The sequence below is a fragment of the Phasianus colchicus genome, chromosome 7 (genome assembly GCF_987193195.1).
Source record: "Phasianus colchicus chromosome 7, bPhaCol1.hap1.1, whole genome shotgun sequence".
Taxonomy (NCBI): domain Eukaryota; kingdom Metazoa; phylum Chordata; class Aves; order Galliformes; family Phasianidae; genus Phasianus; species Phasianus colchicus.
This window is the reverse complement of record NC_143442.1, coordinates 32,505,014-32,520,651: the sequence shown is the minus strand read 5'-3', so window position 1 is coordinate 32,520,651 and position 15,638 is coordinate 32,505,014. Positions and strand designations below refer to the sequence as shown.

General features: G+C 43.7%; 1 protein-coding gene across 12 annotated transcripts in view; it reads right to left on the bottom strand.

Annotated features, from left to right (window-relative positions):
- CPS1 (carbamoyl-phosphate synthase 1) overlaps window positions 1-15,638 on the bottom strand; it is a 256,402-nt gene that overhangs the window by 117,130 nt on the left and 123,634 nt on the right. For 11 of the 12 annotated variants that reach the window (XR_016468447.1, XR_016468446.1, XR_016468445.1 and 8 more), the window contains exons 43-44: window positions 13,233-13,389; window positions 58-166 (exon numbers count right to left, since the gene is read on the bottom strand). The gene's annotated coding sequence lies outside the window, so the exon portion shown is untranslated. The remainder of the gene's footprint in view (window positions 1-57; window positions 167-13,232; window positions 13,390-15,638) is intronic. The other variant, XR_016468450.1, reaches the window with a different exon arrangement.

Genomic DNA, 15,638 nt, shown 5'->3' with positions numbered 1-15,638 from the left:
AAATGCAGTAATTTTACAAATGATTCACAGGCATCCAAAAGAAGACAAGGAACTTACTGATGTGTTATGCCAAGGAGAATGCTTCGCTTTTCAAACTGACTGGACAATGGTGTTCAAGGCATTTGTTCAGCTCTCTTACTTGTTTCACCCTGGTGGCCTCCATCATCTGATATTCAGAAGACAAAGAAAAGGTTGTATTTTGTTGCTGTATTTTTTTTCTTTCCTACTACCATCTGAGCTACGAGACCTACAGCAATGAGGTATCCGGTGCCAGATGGGATAACTGCTGCTGCAAAGAGCAGACAATCTGAACCCATTTCAACACTCTCACCCCCATACCCAAGCTTCATAGTCAATTTAAGCCAAGACAAAGCAGCCATGCTCAGCACAGTTGACAAGTTCACACCAATCAGGCGATCAGATCATCTTACAAAGGATAATACCCATAGTTCATAAGATGTCCTTTTATCATATGCTTTATCATTTTTCCCAAAAGTCAATAGGAAATGAATATAACAAGCATCAGCAACAATAGCCTACCTTCCTGGGAAGGCATGCCACCTGTTTAGCATTAAGCAGCCCAGGATACAAGTAATTTAACTTGGCCCTAATGAGCTCTTCTGATAAAAACCTACAGAACCAACTTCTCCTTAAAGACAACACCAATTATATTGTCCCAGAAGCAATCCACCTTCTAAAAGCAGGTCCAACTTCCAATTTCAGTGATGGAGATAATTAACTAGATGAACACAGGAGCATGGTGGATTCACCACCAGTTCTGTATCAGAACTGGATGACTTTCCCAGATGTCTATTGTAGCTCACATGGAAGTCAGGAGCAAACAGTAGATATTAAATGGCATTTTTCAAATTGTGTTATACATGACATTCAAACAACTGCAGTGACTTCTTCTAAATTAACTTCTAATAAAATTTGAAATAAGCAGTCCAGATTTAGAGGCTTCATCATGGAACAAACATTAAAGAAGGAAGTGATGCTGTTAGACGATAGATTTCTGCTGAAAACACTAGTGCATGTTTTAAGATCAAGATGTAAAATAGGTTTGTAAATATCATACTATCACTCATGATTCAAAAATCAGCCAGCAGGACGAGAACCAAAACAACAAATGTATGAGCTGTAATCATATCACTAGGCATCCTTTATGTCTCTAATAAAATACTGGAGTTTAGTTCCCGCTGAGAGTAGGAAAAAGCTGATAGTACTCTGATGTTGCACAGCAAACCAGAGAAACCTTGTCTGCAGATAAAAGAAACATAAACTCTAATGAAGACATGCTCAAAAAAAAAAAAAAAAAAAAAAGCTCAGCCTAATAGCCTAAAGGCATCTTAACTAAAATGTCTGAGAATGAAAACTGATCTGTTTAATTAATGCTGAGCTCTAATCGTTAACAGTAATTACATAACAAAAACTATCTCAAGACAGGGATTCATGCACTAGGAAATTAAATACAGTAGACAAAACAGTAATTAAAGAGCTGAGCATTTTTGCTTATGAAACAGCATCTCGTACATTTACACTTGCATAAACGCCGCATTGTGTCTTTCAGCCGTGGCACAGAAGAAACATCTGAGCTGCTGATCTACCTGACATTGCACTTCCAACATCATCTGCTATGTTTTGCTTCTATCCATATGAAGAAGCCACAAGCTGCTGCTTGCCATGCTTTCCTTCCTTGACATCACTGGTTCAAGAGTCAGGTGACCATTGACCACGGAGCCAGTACTTTGAGAGCAGCATAAGCCATAGCCAAAGAAATTAGGAGGCATCAAATGAAGTTAGAAATTAACGAGCTTAGAATAAATGGAGACATACTTCAAATACAGCAGAAGGCTATAGATCTGCAATTGACACAGACACCAAATACACCTGGATAAAATGACTGTGTATCAACCTCATGGATGCAAAATAAAACATTTTACCTTGGAAATCAGAGCTGTAAATGGCAGAAAACAGCCTGGAGACTCAGGAAAGCCTGAATGACTGCCTTGTTACTGAGGCCTAGCCCTTCTCTGTGGCTACTGCTGGCACACAAGTCATAGAGCCCTTTCAAGACCTCCATCTTACTTGGAAATTTTGAGAGCGGGTCAGCCTTTTTCTAATTTCCCCTCCAATTCCTTTTTGTCACAACACATTAGAGTTTGCTACAATGCTTTCAAAAGGTTGGAGTAACAGGGTTACTTGGTAAAATTATGTTTGCCATTGTGGCCATTTGCCTCCACAGCAACACATTGCCACCTTGAGGCCTGCGCTTTCTGCTAGGGCAGACCCCAGAGATGCTCTTCCCACTGAAAATGTGTCCACTGCCTCAACAGCTGCAATAAACTCTGCGTACCAGGTAGGGCTGGAACCACTCCCTGCCTGCAGCTGCAACGATCACATCTCTCCCTTGCACCATAACGGATTATGCATGACTATTGAGCTCCTGCAATCTTGGCTCCCTGAGCTATTTTTAAAAGAGCACAGCAAACCCCACTGGTACAGCAATCTCCACTTCCAACTACCTGCAGTGTTCCTGGCTCTCCCCTTTGCTCCCAGCATTCAGTTGCCATTCTTTCTCCTTTAACTAGAAAGACAAAGCCATCCAAAAGCAAGCAAAGCCAGATGGATCATTTCCTTGCCTGCCTCGTATTTCTGCAGCGTGTAAGGCTGGCATTCCTGCTGCCTGGTGATCCCTCAGCATCAGTGCCTCCGAGAGATACAATATTTGATGTTATCAAGAACCTGCTGAGCCGCTGTGGCTGATGCCCTCCCCACGAAGCAGTGCTTCCACCAACCTAACACATCACCCAGGGTTAGCTTGCTCCTTCCTTTCTGCTCCCAGATGCTTGCTCAGTTGAGGTCATTTGGCCACAAATAACTCAGTGTGCCATGCAAAAAAAAAAAAAAAGGAGATGAATCCTTCCTCTGCCTCTGGTTATGTCTCCCCCCTACACCCTTTCCACAAAAAATCAGAGCAGAATTTGGTACAGTCCATCCTCTCCCTTCTGCCTCCTGCTCCCCGCTCACAAAAGCTTTCCTTTGTCAGATTTGTTGGCCTGTGACTGACAAGCAATTACAATAAGTAATTTCATTTCAGTGGAAGATAATAAAACGTGATACCGTAACTACCCACAGAGCCTCCAAAGTATTCATGTTCACTCTAATAACCTGGTGAGATGCTGTTAATCTTGACAGAGGCTGCCCAGCAGGTGCTAGGGAGCTGAATCTTCATATTCCTTCACTGTTTGCTGATCCTTCCACAGGGAGAGCTCCAAGCTGTTAAAATGCAATGGCCCTGCTCTATTTTTTAATTACATTTAGTTTATTAGAGGCACAATCAGATGCATAACTAATCTTGGAGCCTGCCCTGCCTTGCCGAGGAGGGAGCGGGAGGTCTGACTCACGCAGGCTGTGCCTCAGCTGCATGCAGCCACTGTCCTCTGGGAGACAGAGAGATGGGAAAAGGGAATGTGCAGGGCAGGAAGAACTTGGTTGTTTTCCAAAGCACATGATTCGTACTGACACTTCCCTCCTCTGCCCGGGAACCCCTTCGATGCAAGCTGCTTTTGTTTTCCAATATTCCTGCAAAAGCTAAGTAAAGATTGAGGCTGATTTGTCATTTACATTCAGTCCACTTGTCCCCTCAGGAGAAGAGTGCCAATTGGCTGTGTATGGGAGAGAGGATGGATGCATTTGGTACTGAAGAAATACAGGCATTCCCCTTAGGAATTCTGCATTTACCAACACTGCAGAAGCAATATTGCCTTTCCCTGAGATGCCTCCTGTGGATACACATCAGTGAGGGAGGAAAGGTAGGAAAAAAGGAGGAGACAGGCAGCAACTCCCTAGAAACAGAGACCACTTCTGTGCTTCTCAACAGGGAAATTACTTCCATTTCCCCACGGAAGCATGGGGAGAATTAACCTATTTTGCTCAAGCATCACGGATGGCTGTTTTGCACAGCAAACCCTAGGTCCTCCCTTTGAGAAAGCAGCACTTGCATCAGGAGCACCTTGGTGCCCTAACATTAAAACAGTGATGTGAACACTGATGTTTATTTCTAACTGAAAGCCTGGTTACTACTCAGGACATGCATCACCTTGGTACACAGGCCATGGCCTCTACTCCTGAGCAAGCAGAATCCTGCTCTGCTGCCAGAACAAAGGCAAAACCACCCTGCTTAGCATCCTGCAGCACTGCAAAGGATGACTAAATGCTCATGACCTGATGAGGCCAACAAGGAGCTCAGAGAAAACGATGGTCTGAGCAGTGACCTTCACAGAGACCAACCTGGTCTCCCCGAGCCACACGTGGTGCAGAGGGCAACAGAGAGGTTTCTACAGCAGAGATTATGGGTTGGAGTTTTTTGACAACCTTGTTTTCTGTAACCAAAAGTACATCATAATGGAGGTGAGATGGCAGAGATCTCTTTGGAGATGAGTATTTTGAGGACTAAAATGTAATTATGCTCCTTTTAAAGACAGGCAGTCAGAAGACTTGCTCACAGCCAAGGGCAAAAGGTCTAAAAGGCTGCTACTAAAACTTCCAAGTCTGACTGCTAAGCAAAAATCTAAGCTACAAAAGGACCAGCATGTTCCTCATTAAAATCCACCTGACTGTTGTTCAACAGTGTCTTATTCTTGTTATTAAATTGTTTTCCAAGCTCTTGAGAAGTAACTGAAATGCTTGAGAAGCAACTGAACTCTGAAGGAAGTGATGATGACTGCGATATGACCATCTTCATTCTTCCAAAGATACCGTGAAGATCTGTATGCAAGAGCAGGTGGGTTCCAGGACAAAACCACCAATATTAGCTCTTTAGAAAGCAAGCTATATATAACCCATGTCTTACTCCTTCACAAAGATGTGGGAGTGGTGTAAGCATTGTTTCAGTCTACTGTTTTTCAACCAACAGATCCCCAGATCCTGCTGAATTTAGGGGAAACACAGTATTCCTGGTGGAGAACACTCCTATGCAGCACACTGCGTATACCTCTCTGAGAGCTAATTCCTGTGCTCCCCTGTCATTTCTTTACAATCAGATGAAGTTTTGAAGGGAGGCATAATACTTACTTTGAAGAAAGTCAAGCTGTAGCTTTCTCCAAACACAGTTCAAAGAAAAAGCCATAGGATGTTGCTGGTATTGTCTGGAAATCCTACATCCTTGGACACAGTGCCCTTTAATCCAGAGGGCCTTCTTGAGTTTGCATAGTAAAAATGGGGGAAAAAAATGAAAATCAGTATTTTTTTAATAATGAGAACACGGGAAATAAATAACCTTGGGCCTTCTCTCCTCGAAGAAGAGAGGTGATGTAAGAGCAAGCTAAGCACAGCTGACTTGTCTGGATTTAGAAGTATGGTCCAAAGCAACAAGAGAGCCTCTTGCATAAAATAAAAAGGTCAAGAGTATAAAGATGTGATCTCGCTGGGGGAAGAGAGCCAAGAAAACAGTTCCCTATTTAAATAGCTGATTAAACAAAATATAATTAAGGCTAGCTTGGCCCCTTTCCCAGAGTTCATAAACCCACACAAGGAATCTCCTTTGGGGGCAATACCACCTGACATGTGCCTTATTTAAATCAGGCCATTTAAATAGCTGACCTTTTTTAGTGTTGGCTCCTGCTTGTTCATGTACCAGCATCTCTTTCTGCAGCTAACCTTTTATCCTGCAGCCTGCCTGCTTGTGGCTTCCCCACCTTAAGTCACAGCAATGACTTAGCAGGAGCTGAATGGGATAAAGTAGAACTAGGAAAGGATGAGAAAAGGAAACCCTTTGCTGCATTTTTATTTCCTAGGTCCCATTCATTGAACAATGGCCTGATTTACATAGCCTCAAAGGGCTGAGTGATTGAAAATCCCCAATTGTAAAAAACAAAACTACATTTTGAGAGCAACGTTACACCAAGCTAATTCATGAGGGTATCTGGACTATTGCCATCAATCTTGCAGGTACCCCAAAGCCTCATTTTGCCTTCAACAGCCTGACACATTCTCTGCTGGACTGGTACCAGTAACCCACTGCTTGGCTAAGCCTGAGGAACAGATTTTTAGCAGCAAATTAAATCTCCTGGGCACAAACCCAACCTGACCTGTTCTGCAGTTTCCAGACACGCATCTTGCATCCTGTGAGCCCATAGCTCAGGTAGGCCTGGCTTTCCATATCTGTACTGACCACACAGACCTGTCATCTTCCTCTGCATGGAGCATAAGTAATTTCTCTTTTGAAAAGAAAAAAAATCACATCAGAAAAGCACTGCCAACTCACAACCTCTGGAAAGCCACAAGAAAGAGTGGGATGGAGCTTCTGTCTAAAATACTCACTAAGGTCTTGATTCAAAATCCCTGAAGTCAGCAAGAGATTTTGCATTGACAACAGGAGGTTTTGCATCAAAATTTGATTTGGGAAGGAAGAGAAGGATTGCAGTTATTGAGGGCTTTCATTAAAGTAGAACAGTGACTCCAACATGAGTGTCAGAGTTAATGAAAGGACAAATGATGGTGCATTGCTCAGCAAGACACGCATGCTTATCCTGTACAGTAAGTTATGCAGTAAACACTTCCCTTCCAGGATACATTTACTTAATCTTGATTCCTCTCAAATCTTATTTGCAAGAGAACAATATAAAATCAGAAAGTGATCTCCCAAATATACACAGTGCAAGTGTAAAACACATCCTCAGTCAGTAAGTCCAAAAGCTAGTCAGACTTCATCTCTTATTTACACTTATTTACAATGCCACAGATATTTTCCAAGCTCTTGATTAAAATCTATGTAATTGTACTGATTTTAGTCTGAATTGATACTCCTCCACATATTCAGCACACATGGCTGCTCACTCTTCAGAGGAACACTGATGTCAAACACTTTCAGAATCAGAGTGGGCACGGTCCTAAACAAACAGTGTTGAATGAGGCTGATGGAGAGATGGAGTATTTGGCTTCTGTATCCGAATCCCTGGGAAATGTCTCAGCATTTTATGACCCCCATCACAGTAAGCAGCACAGATGGATCTATGAGATGAAAGGTCATGAACAAAATGTGCATCGATATTGTGTAGCTGCCAAAAAATAACTCACAGCAGCTTTACCAGACCTGCTGATTTACCATTTGTTTCTCCATCTCTCCTTTAAGAAATTTCTTTGATTTGCATCCGTTGCATATCCGCTACCAGAATGCCCACATGAAAACTGACTCTCATGGCTGGCAGTTCCACATTCACTTAGTCTCCCCTTCAGTGAACTACAGCCTCAAGCTAGAAAGACCAGAAGAGACTACTTAGAGATTTCAGCCCATTAGTTTAAAGGAGCAAGATGAATGGAAACTCCCAGTTACATGGCTAAATAGGGAAACCCAAGGATGCCAAAAAAGGCACTGACTACAGCAATGTTTTTTTAAAAAAGAACAACAACAACAAAAACCCAGATACTCCTCTTGCCCATGCTTGAGCCATCAGCCACTAAGTTTTCCAATAGATGAAGTGATTTTTTTTTAAATTACCATCAGTGCTTGATCTGAACTGATGGCCATAAGGTTTATAGTTTCCTGCTAATTCTCATACTCATTTAGATTCTTTTTTCCTTCAACTTTCTTCCACCTAGTTATTCAAACATGTATTTCCAATGTGACATACTTAATAACATTTTTTTTCTCTGATCAACTTCTCCATTGTCCCTACCAAAACATTTTGCTCTCTTTTCTCTCCTATAATACTTTAGGAAGGAAGCACTTTCCTAAGATCATTACCTAGAGTTAATAGCCTAGAGTCTCAAATGTCCTTAAGCATACTTCCCTCCTCCAGAGCTGCAGGAGGCTGTGGTTTCACTCAGGCACACATACTATAGAACGTTCAGGACTATTCTGATTTTCCTTCTCCAACTAGTTTCATTTGTCCCAGTATTCGGTGGCCCTGAGAGAAGTTGGTATTAGAAGCATGAAAGAATGAGAAACCACAGACCAACTCCAGTTCAAGCCAAGCCTTTACCAGCCTCCTGCTCTGCTTACAGGGCAGTTACACACAGAGGACTGGCATCTTATAAACCTGCTCACAACACAGACATCAGCAGGAGTCAGTTTTCCATTTCTGACACAGAAAGAAATGAAGACACATTGCCTTTCCCTTCCCTCCTTGGGACAGAGTTAAGCCTATCTCTGTCCCTCTTTCCCTCCAAGAAATGACCACATTCCCAAACAAAATGCAGATCCTGCACATTGTTCCAAATATCCCAACTCAGACACCAGCATAATGGCATTCCTCCTCTCAAAGAAAGATGCTGATAGTCCAGATCAATCTATTCACAAAGGTTAGGAAGAGAACTTCCCTGCAGCCCTCTAACAAAATTATCTCAGCCATCAGAAGATCTGTGGTAGAAATGGTTTTGTGTCTACTCAATTTGCAGAGTCTGCTTTTTTTCCTGGTGCGTGGTTTGTTTTAAGCCTCACTTACATAACATTTATTTATCACAGCCACACAGGCAAATTCATGTATATGTATTTAGTATAAAAGCATTTGAATTAATGTTCCCTGCTTGTTTACTTTGAAGGACTGAATGCCCCCTCAGGAAGACATATTGATCTTGAAGGAGGCCATTCTCCGATGAACGCTGCTTCCTGCAATATTTATGGCATCTGAAGTCTTTTCTCTGCTCTTGATCTTTTGGAAAGGGATCCCAGAGGAGGGCGACAAAGCCTGGAGAGGGGAGGAGGAAGAAGTAGTACAAGAGGGGTCCCTCTGCTCCAAGTGCAAAACATCGAAATGTAAACAGGAAGGTGATCAAGGACTGCGGTTGTTCCTAAATAAAGCACTTAAAGTTAATATTAATGAATGTGAGAGGAAAAAAAACACTGAGCCAACTTTATGGAGAGTGCTAGGTTAGAAAAAAATCAGCGGCTTTTCTCAGTTTTGCAGCTCGATTCTGCTAATGTACACCATGTCATCTACAACTTTTAGGCCAGCCAAAAAAACTGGTGTCAGTGGAAACATTGGACAGTAACCTCTTCATGGTCTAGTATTTGCACTCTTTTCAATTACTCCACATGGCCATAGTTATTACTAAAAATAAAATAAAAAATACTTCTCTGGCTCTTTCTTCAGAACAGAATTCAGGCTCCATAACAGCTGGGAGAATCAGGAGAGCTGACTTGCTATGCATGTGATGTCTCCCTCCACCTCCATCCCGAAGAGAAATCACCCCTCTTTGGGTGATTGTTGATTTCATGGCACGGTGAAGAACAAGCAGAAGCATCTCAGAGTAGTGAATCCAGTTCTAAGTCCAAGTCAAGATATATCACAGAATCGCTGTATTATTTGTACTCATTTATTCTTTCTAGGGTTCAGCTGGGATAACTTCCTCCCATCCTTGGGCTTTGTGGCTACAAACCAGCCATAGAGCAGGGGTAGTTGGAAACAGCAACTTTTCTCTGGAGTCTCAGTGCACGCGGACAAGAAGCAAAGGCCAAAGCAGAAGGGAAATGACTGTGCTCCTGGGGTCCCATCTACCCTCCTCCATGCTTTTAATTCTCTTTATCACATGCTGTACACAAGCATAGGGCTAATGTACCTCATATATACGAGACAGCTAAGGATATACAAGTCTATCTATATATGCTGCTATGGAACAGATGAGTGAGATAGGCTGCATGGTTAGCAGCCACTTCCCTTCATGTTCTGTTCCCACATGGCAAGGTACAGATAATGAGTAGAAAAACACAATCCTCCCATTTGAGAAGGATGTGCCACGACATCCTGCAAAACAGGTAATGAGTCGTTTGTACTGCTCTTGAGGTCTATGAAACTGCCAGCTTTGCACTGTGCCTCTCCTCTCCCTTTCCCTTTATAGAAAGCATATTTTGTCAGGAAAATCCATGCTAACATGCAGAAACCGAGGTTGAGACAGACTGGGAAAAGATGAGACCAGAGGGCAGGGTTACACTGTAAAAAATAGTTTTCAATCAAAGAGCTTAGCTGCAACTGGCTGAAAAGAACTTGATGGAAGAATATGATCAAAACAAATTATTCATAGGAGTAATGTGATGAGAAAAGCAGAGATTCAGGGTAAAAAGCAGGGAGAGAGGGACGGATTTTACAAGCCAAATGGGTGTGACAAGTTTGATTTCTCAGAAGTGACCTGCACCTGAAACTTCCTTCCAGGGACAGGGGATGCAGATGGGATTTCCAGAGGCCAATAATGGGACAACAGAGGTTTAGAGCATCAAGAGCAGGATAAAGAAGTTGATGATGACACGTGCTCTTGCCAGCACCTTTTCCACACAGCAGGAGGAGGTTCAGCTCCCTGCTATATTAAGATGAGCTACTGAAAGACAATTTCTCCCCATAGGCTCTCAGTCAGTAGAACGGACTGCCTCAAGGCATTTTGGTGGCCAAGAGCAAAATCTTTTTAAGAAGCCGTTACAAAAACCATTACTCATTTCTCAGCAGCTATGGCCTGTGTGGAATATATATCCTCAGCTACAAACCTCCTGGCAACTCTCATTAGGAAAATTCCTCAAAATCAGGCAACCAGAAGTGCCAGCTTTCTCAGGCGTCCCAACCCAACCCAACCCTCTGCAATGCTGCAGCTACTCCATGCTCCCCAGGGGCTGTAGCATGGTGCATCCAAGCCCTGTGCCAGAAAGGCACAGAGAATGATGGAACAGAAGCCACCAAGCTCCAACCCCCTGCCACAGGCAAGGTTGCCAACTACTACATCAGGCTGCCGAGTGCTCCCATCCAACCTGGCCTTTCACACGGGTAGAGCAACTCCAGATCCTTGTGGCTGCACACAGGGCTGGCCAGGAGCCCCCAGAAGCTGCAGAGGCTTGCTGCACATCACAGCCAACATCAGCCCTCTTCCTGCTTTCGGTAGATTTCTGCATTCATGTTGTGCTAGGTTCCTTACTGCAGCTTATCACCAAACAGCCTCTCCTGGCTGTGTAAAGCACTTCCCTGGTACAGTCACTCAGAAAAAAAAAAAAAAAAGAAGTTACAGAATTTCTCTCACTCAAATATTAGTTTTAAAGGGAGATCAGAAAGCTTCACCATAGCAATGACTCTCCAGGAGAGGTGTGAAACGCAGTGCTTATCAACTAGTTCAACGCTGCAGAGAGAAATGGACATCCGAGCTCATTTTGCTACATAATGTTATTAGTTATATGAAATTAGACTGTCAAATACAGCTTTATAAAATGCAAGCAGAACGCAAGAGGGCAAGGAGGAGAATGAACACACCAGGGACAAATCACTGTCACTCACAACAGAGTGCCTGGCAGACTAAGAATTAAGTTCACTCCTCAGGGCAAGCCATCCCCAGCTGTTATAAATACATTTTAATGCCCCTGTCAGAGTGCTGAAGGAGTGAGCTAGTGCAGTACGTCAGGTGCTTTCTGTCACTCAAAGAGCTGGAAAAAGCCATGTTTCGATTGCAGCTTTGTCACTTTTGCCTCCAGCAGTGCTGAGGCAGCTCCTCCATGGGTCAGATGGGGCAGGCAGTGGTTTGGGAGCAGGGCTCAGGCTGCTCCTTTTTCTATGGTTAAGGCAAGCAATGGGTATGTTAAGCTCCTCGGTCCTCTCTGGACTGTGAGACCAAATCACCATTTAAGAGGCCGCTTGGGCTTCTCCCTGGGAGACTGACATGGTAGGATTTCAGCCATGCTTGGTTGCTAACAGCATGGCTCCTGGAGACCTTGCTCAAGCTGCACCAGGAGCTGTCCCCAGAGGGATGAGATGAGGTCAAGCCTCAATCCTAGAGCAAGAAAGAAACACTGTGGCATGGTCCCCAGAGCCAAATCCCTTCTCTTCCCTGTGACTCCATCTCCTAATGTCCTCCAGAAGCTGCAGCTCAGCTACAGACACCCACTCAGGGACAGAGAGCTAAGTTGGAGCCAATTCTCTTAGCTGCTGCTTTATTTTTCATTATTGAGATTCCCCTTCTTCAGAAATGAGGGTGAAGATGGGGCTTTACCCCAGCTGTCAGTTGTGCATTGTCACAGCTGCACTGCACACAAAACCACCACCAGGAAAAGCAGATCCCAGGTTAGGGGTCCTGCTGGTCTCCAAAATGAAGACAGGCTCTTTTCTGGAGGAGCAGCTCTCCAGTGCTGTCCCAAGAGGAGCGAAACTGCATTCCCTTTGTAAATCCACTTCTGGATTGCTGTTGCCTTCCACTTCCCTCTGAAACATGAGCTCGGCCCTGCACAGACCACAGTGTCTGAGCAGTACGAAATACAGAGTGTTTAAGTCACAGGAGACCAAGCACAGTAACAAAATAGGATGGAGCCATGAACAGGCAACACAAATGGGAGGCTCCAGAAGAGGAGTTCATTTCAAATAAACGGAACTTACATCAGAAACACGCTATTGCAAGGCAGCATGCAGGCAGCTGCTCATTCAGATGGAGAGACTTATAAGGCTGGGCACCCTTTGGGCTCATGCACGTATTTGGTACCAGGATGACATGGCACACTTTTCCCAGTCCATCCTGGCAATCCTAGCAATAAGATGGACAACCACAGCAGCTACTGACTGGATCCACGGAGATGTTCAGGGCCAAAAGCCAAGGCATCCTTTTGAAACAGAAAGGCTTTGTTTCTACGATTTGTTTCATCCCTGTTTTATTTCTAAATGGCTCTTGTTTCCCTGCAACCACCTCAGCAATAGTTCATGTACAGTAACATGCCAAGCCACCACAAAATGTCTTGGGAAGAGATATTTCACTCGGCTCAGCAGCCCTTAAAGGGAGCGTCTGCTGTCAGACACCCGTGCTCCTCACCCATTGATGCATGGGCTTGTCTGAGTGCAGACTTTGGTTCACTGCATACTCCCTATCGGAGGGAGATTTTATCAGCATTACCATTGCAGCACTTCTTTAAAAACCAATGTGGTATCTCATCTTTCTGGGAGCACATGCGTGCAATTTACAACCTCGCAGCCAGCAGCATGGCAACCCAGATTACTTAATTCATCATTTCCCGAGAAGGGAAGGCAGCTGCTGAGGCACAGGGAGGTTTCAGTCGGGCGAGACCTGGTCATTATCTGTTGAAGTAATAGCTTCAAAAAACACACTCTGCTTCCTAGACTTCAGCTGGATACAAGATTGCATCCCACAAAGTGGAGATCCCACCCTACCCTTAGCTGCACACAACCAAGCCATCAACAGAACCAACCACATAACTAATTCTGCTCATAGACGTTCATGAAGCACACAGAGACAAACAGCAAGTCTCCAAGTCTCACCTCTTGAGGGCAGGGACTCAGCACTGTGACCATTGTGCTATGGAAGACACTCTCTCCTCCTCTACTGTATTTTAGCTTTCTTCAATTCCACTTTTTTTCTAGTAGGCATCAGCCCCCAGCACCAGAGAGCAGCTGGTCCAAAGGAGCTCCACCAGGTCTGCAAAGCAATATGAACGAGAAATTAAAAATGCATTTGCAGCTTAGCAGATGGAATGAGACATGTAGGGTTAATCAGGCTGCATGTCTTTAGAGACTAGTGGTGGTTTCCCCCTCTGCTACCTAAGGATCAAAAACACAGAGACTAGTTCCTCACTGAAGGCACATCTACAGCAGATCCTCACTCTTCTCACGGAGGGGAAGAAGGTGTTTTTTCTCACTGGCATGGGTTCACCTCCCTGCCATAGTTCCTGCCTCAAAAATGTTCAGTGGGCTGCTGGGCACCAGGAACTCTATGTGTTAACATGGAAAAACACATAGGACAAAGAGAAGAAAGGAATAAAAATCGTGACTAGTGTAACTGTCCTTATCTTTCAGCATATCAGTGTAGAGCTTAATAAAGCCATAAGGAATATATTCTTGGGTACGTGTGCTTTTCCAGCAGGCTATGCAGCTCTTGTGTAAGAAAGAGCTCCATCTCCTGGGATGTAGCTCAGTCTCTGGGCCATTAACAGAGTCCTTGAAAGGACTCCCCTTTTTCATTCTTTTTTTTTTTTTTTTTTTTTGTTCCTCTACTGCTGAAGATTCCCCTGTGGAAGTACTCAGAAGCTGTATGGGAGCAGAGGAAGGAGAGCTGCCTGTTTTGCTTGGAGCCCTGTGGAGGTGGTTAACACAACATTGCCAACACCCAGCTTGCAAGCTTAAGGCTTAGAAAGACCATACATAACACTCTGCATTGTTTAAAGGGAGGCTTGTGTTAGTCCCCAAATTTTTCACTCTTTAGGGCACTGTTGGGCAGCTAAATCTGTCCTTGCTCACAAGCAAGACAGAGATCCTGGGGAGATAATGCTGCTACTGCCAAGGAAATGCCAACCCCTTCAGAGCAGGGCTCCTGATAAAGTTTCCCATTGGAAATAATAATTAAAAAAAAGCAAAGTTTCCAAAGTGGATGAGTCTTTCCTTTCTAAGCCTCCTCTTTCAGTCTGATGGAGCATGGAAGAGCGCTGATCCTGCTAACTCGCTCCTGGGTATGGTGTAGATTTGCTCCCATCCATGCCTCTGGGGCTTTGGGTTTGCCTTGCTTATGCTGCAGCACTCAAACTCCCTTGGCTCCCAAACCTTGGGACTAAGGCATGAGACCCACAACCAAAAGACAGGTTTTGCTTAGATCTATTGGTTGAAAACATAGCAGTAATTTAAAGATATGGAGCATATAACTACAAAAAGCAAAATGTTTTAAGAAAATGTATTGCAAGAGTTAATACCCCAAATTAATAACGAACTCTTGCAAATAAAGCAGAATGTGGTCTAAAAATACTTGCTGCAAGTACTTGTAATAAAATAATGGCAAGATAAAATTGCAGTTATTTTTATTAGAAAATATCAGGTTCTTACGAGGACGGTGTCTAGCAGCTTCAGCTGGGGCAGAACTCAATTACAAAGGAAAGAACATTACGCCTCAAGGTACCTATATGCTTAATTCCCAGTCCAGTCAATATCTTTGAAGATATGGCTGGAAGAGATTTGCCAAGGAAAGCCAGCTGTCCCGTCCTGCAGAGGACATGCTGACCAGAGCTGTGACATGTTACATCAGCTCTGTGACTCCTGAGGCACTGACTGGTGCTGCCTTTCAGCATCAGCAGGAGCACACTGCAGGGGAGCAGCCCAGGGTGGTAGTTAATGGGATGGGTAAAGGCATAATGCTGGAGGACATTAGAAGGCAAATCATAAAAATAAAAATGCTTTACAGCTTTACAATAAAAATGGGCATATAAAAGAAGTTCAGAAGAGATTGCTGCTTCATTCCAGACCAAGTTTAAAAATTAGCTAAAATTTATTAGATGGCTTTTGAATCAGCAATGCAATAAATGCTGATGTAGTTGTTACAGAAGTTCTCTGATCTATTGTTCAGAATGAAAAATATAAACTTATCTACAGTTTATCTTTTCCCTTGGGGTGATGTTTTTTTTTCATTGCTTTTCTCCTTGCTCCAAACAATCAAATGATGCTATAGATAGTGCCCGTTTGATGCAGACACCCACAGCCAGAGTGGTGTTTCTCTGAGCTCTGTAAAATAAGCTTGTACATTACATGCCCTGCAGTGCTAGCCTGCTAGTCTGCTCCTGCCAACATGAGGCAGTGACACACTTGGGTGATACCAATTGCTTTTAAACAGTCTTAACTATCTGGGGAGGGACACCTCTAGCAGCTACAGCCTGCTTGCTGTTCTCTCATGCTGAAGCTCTGTCT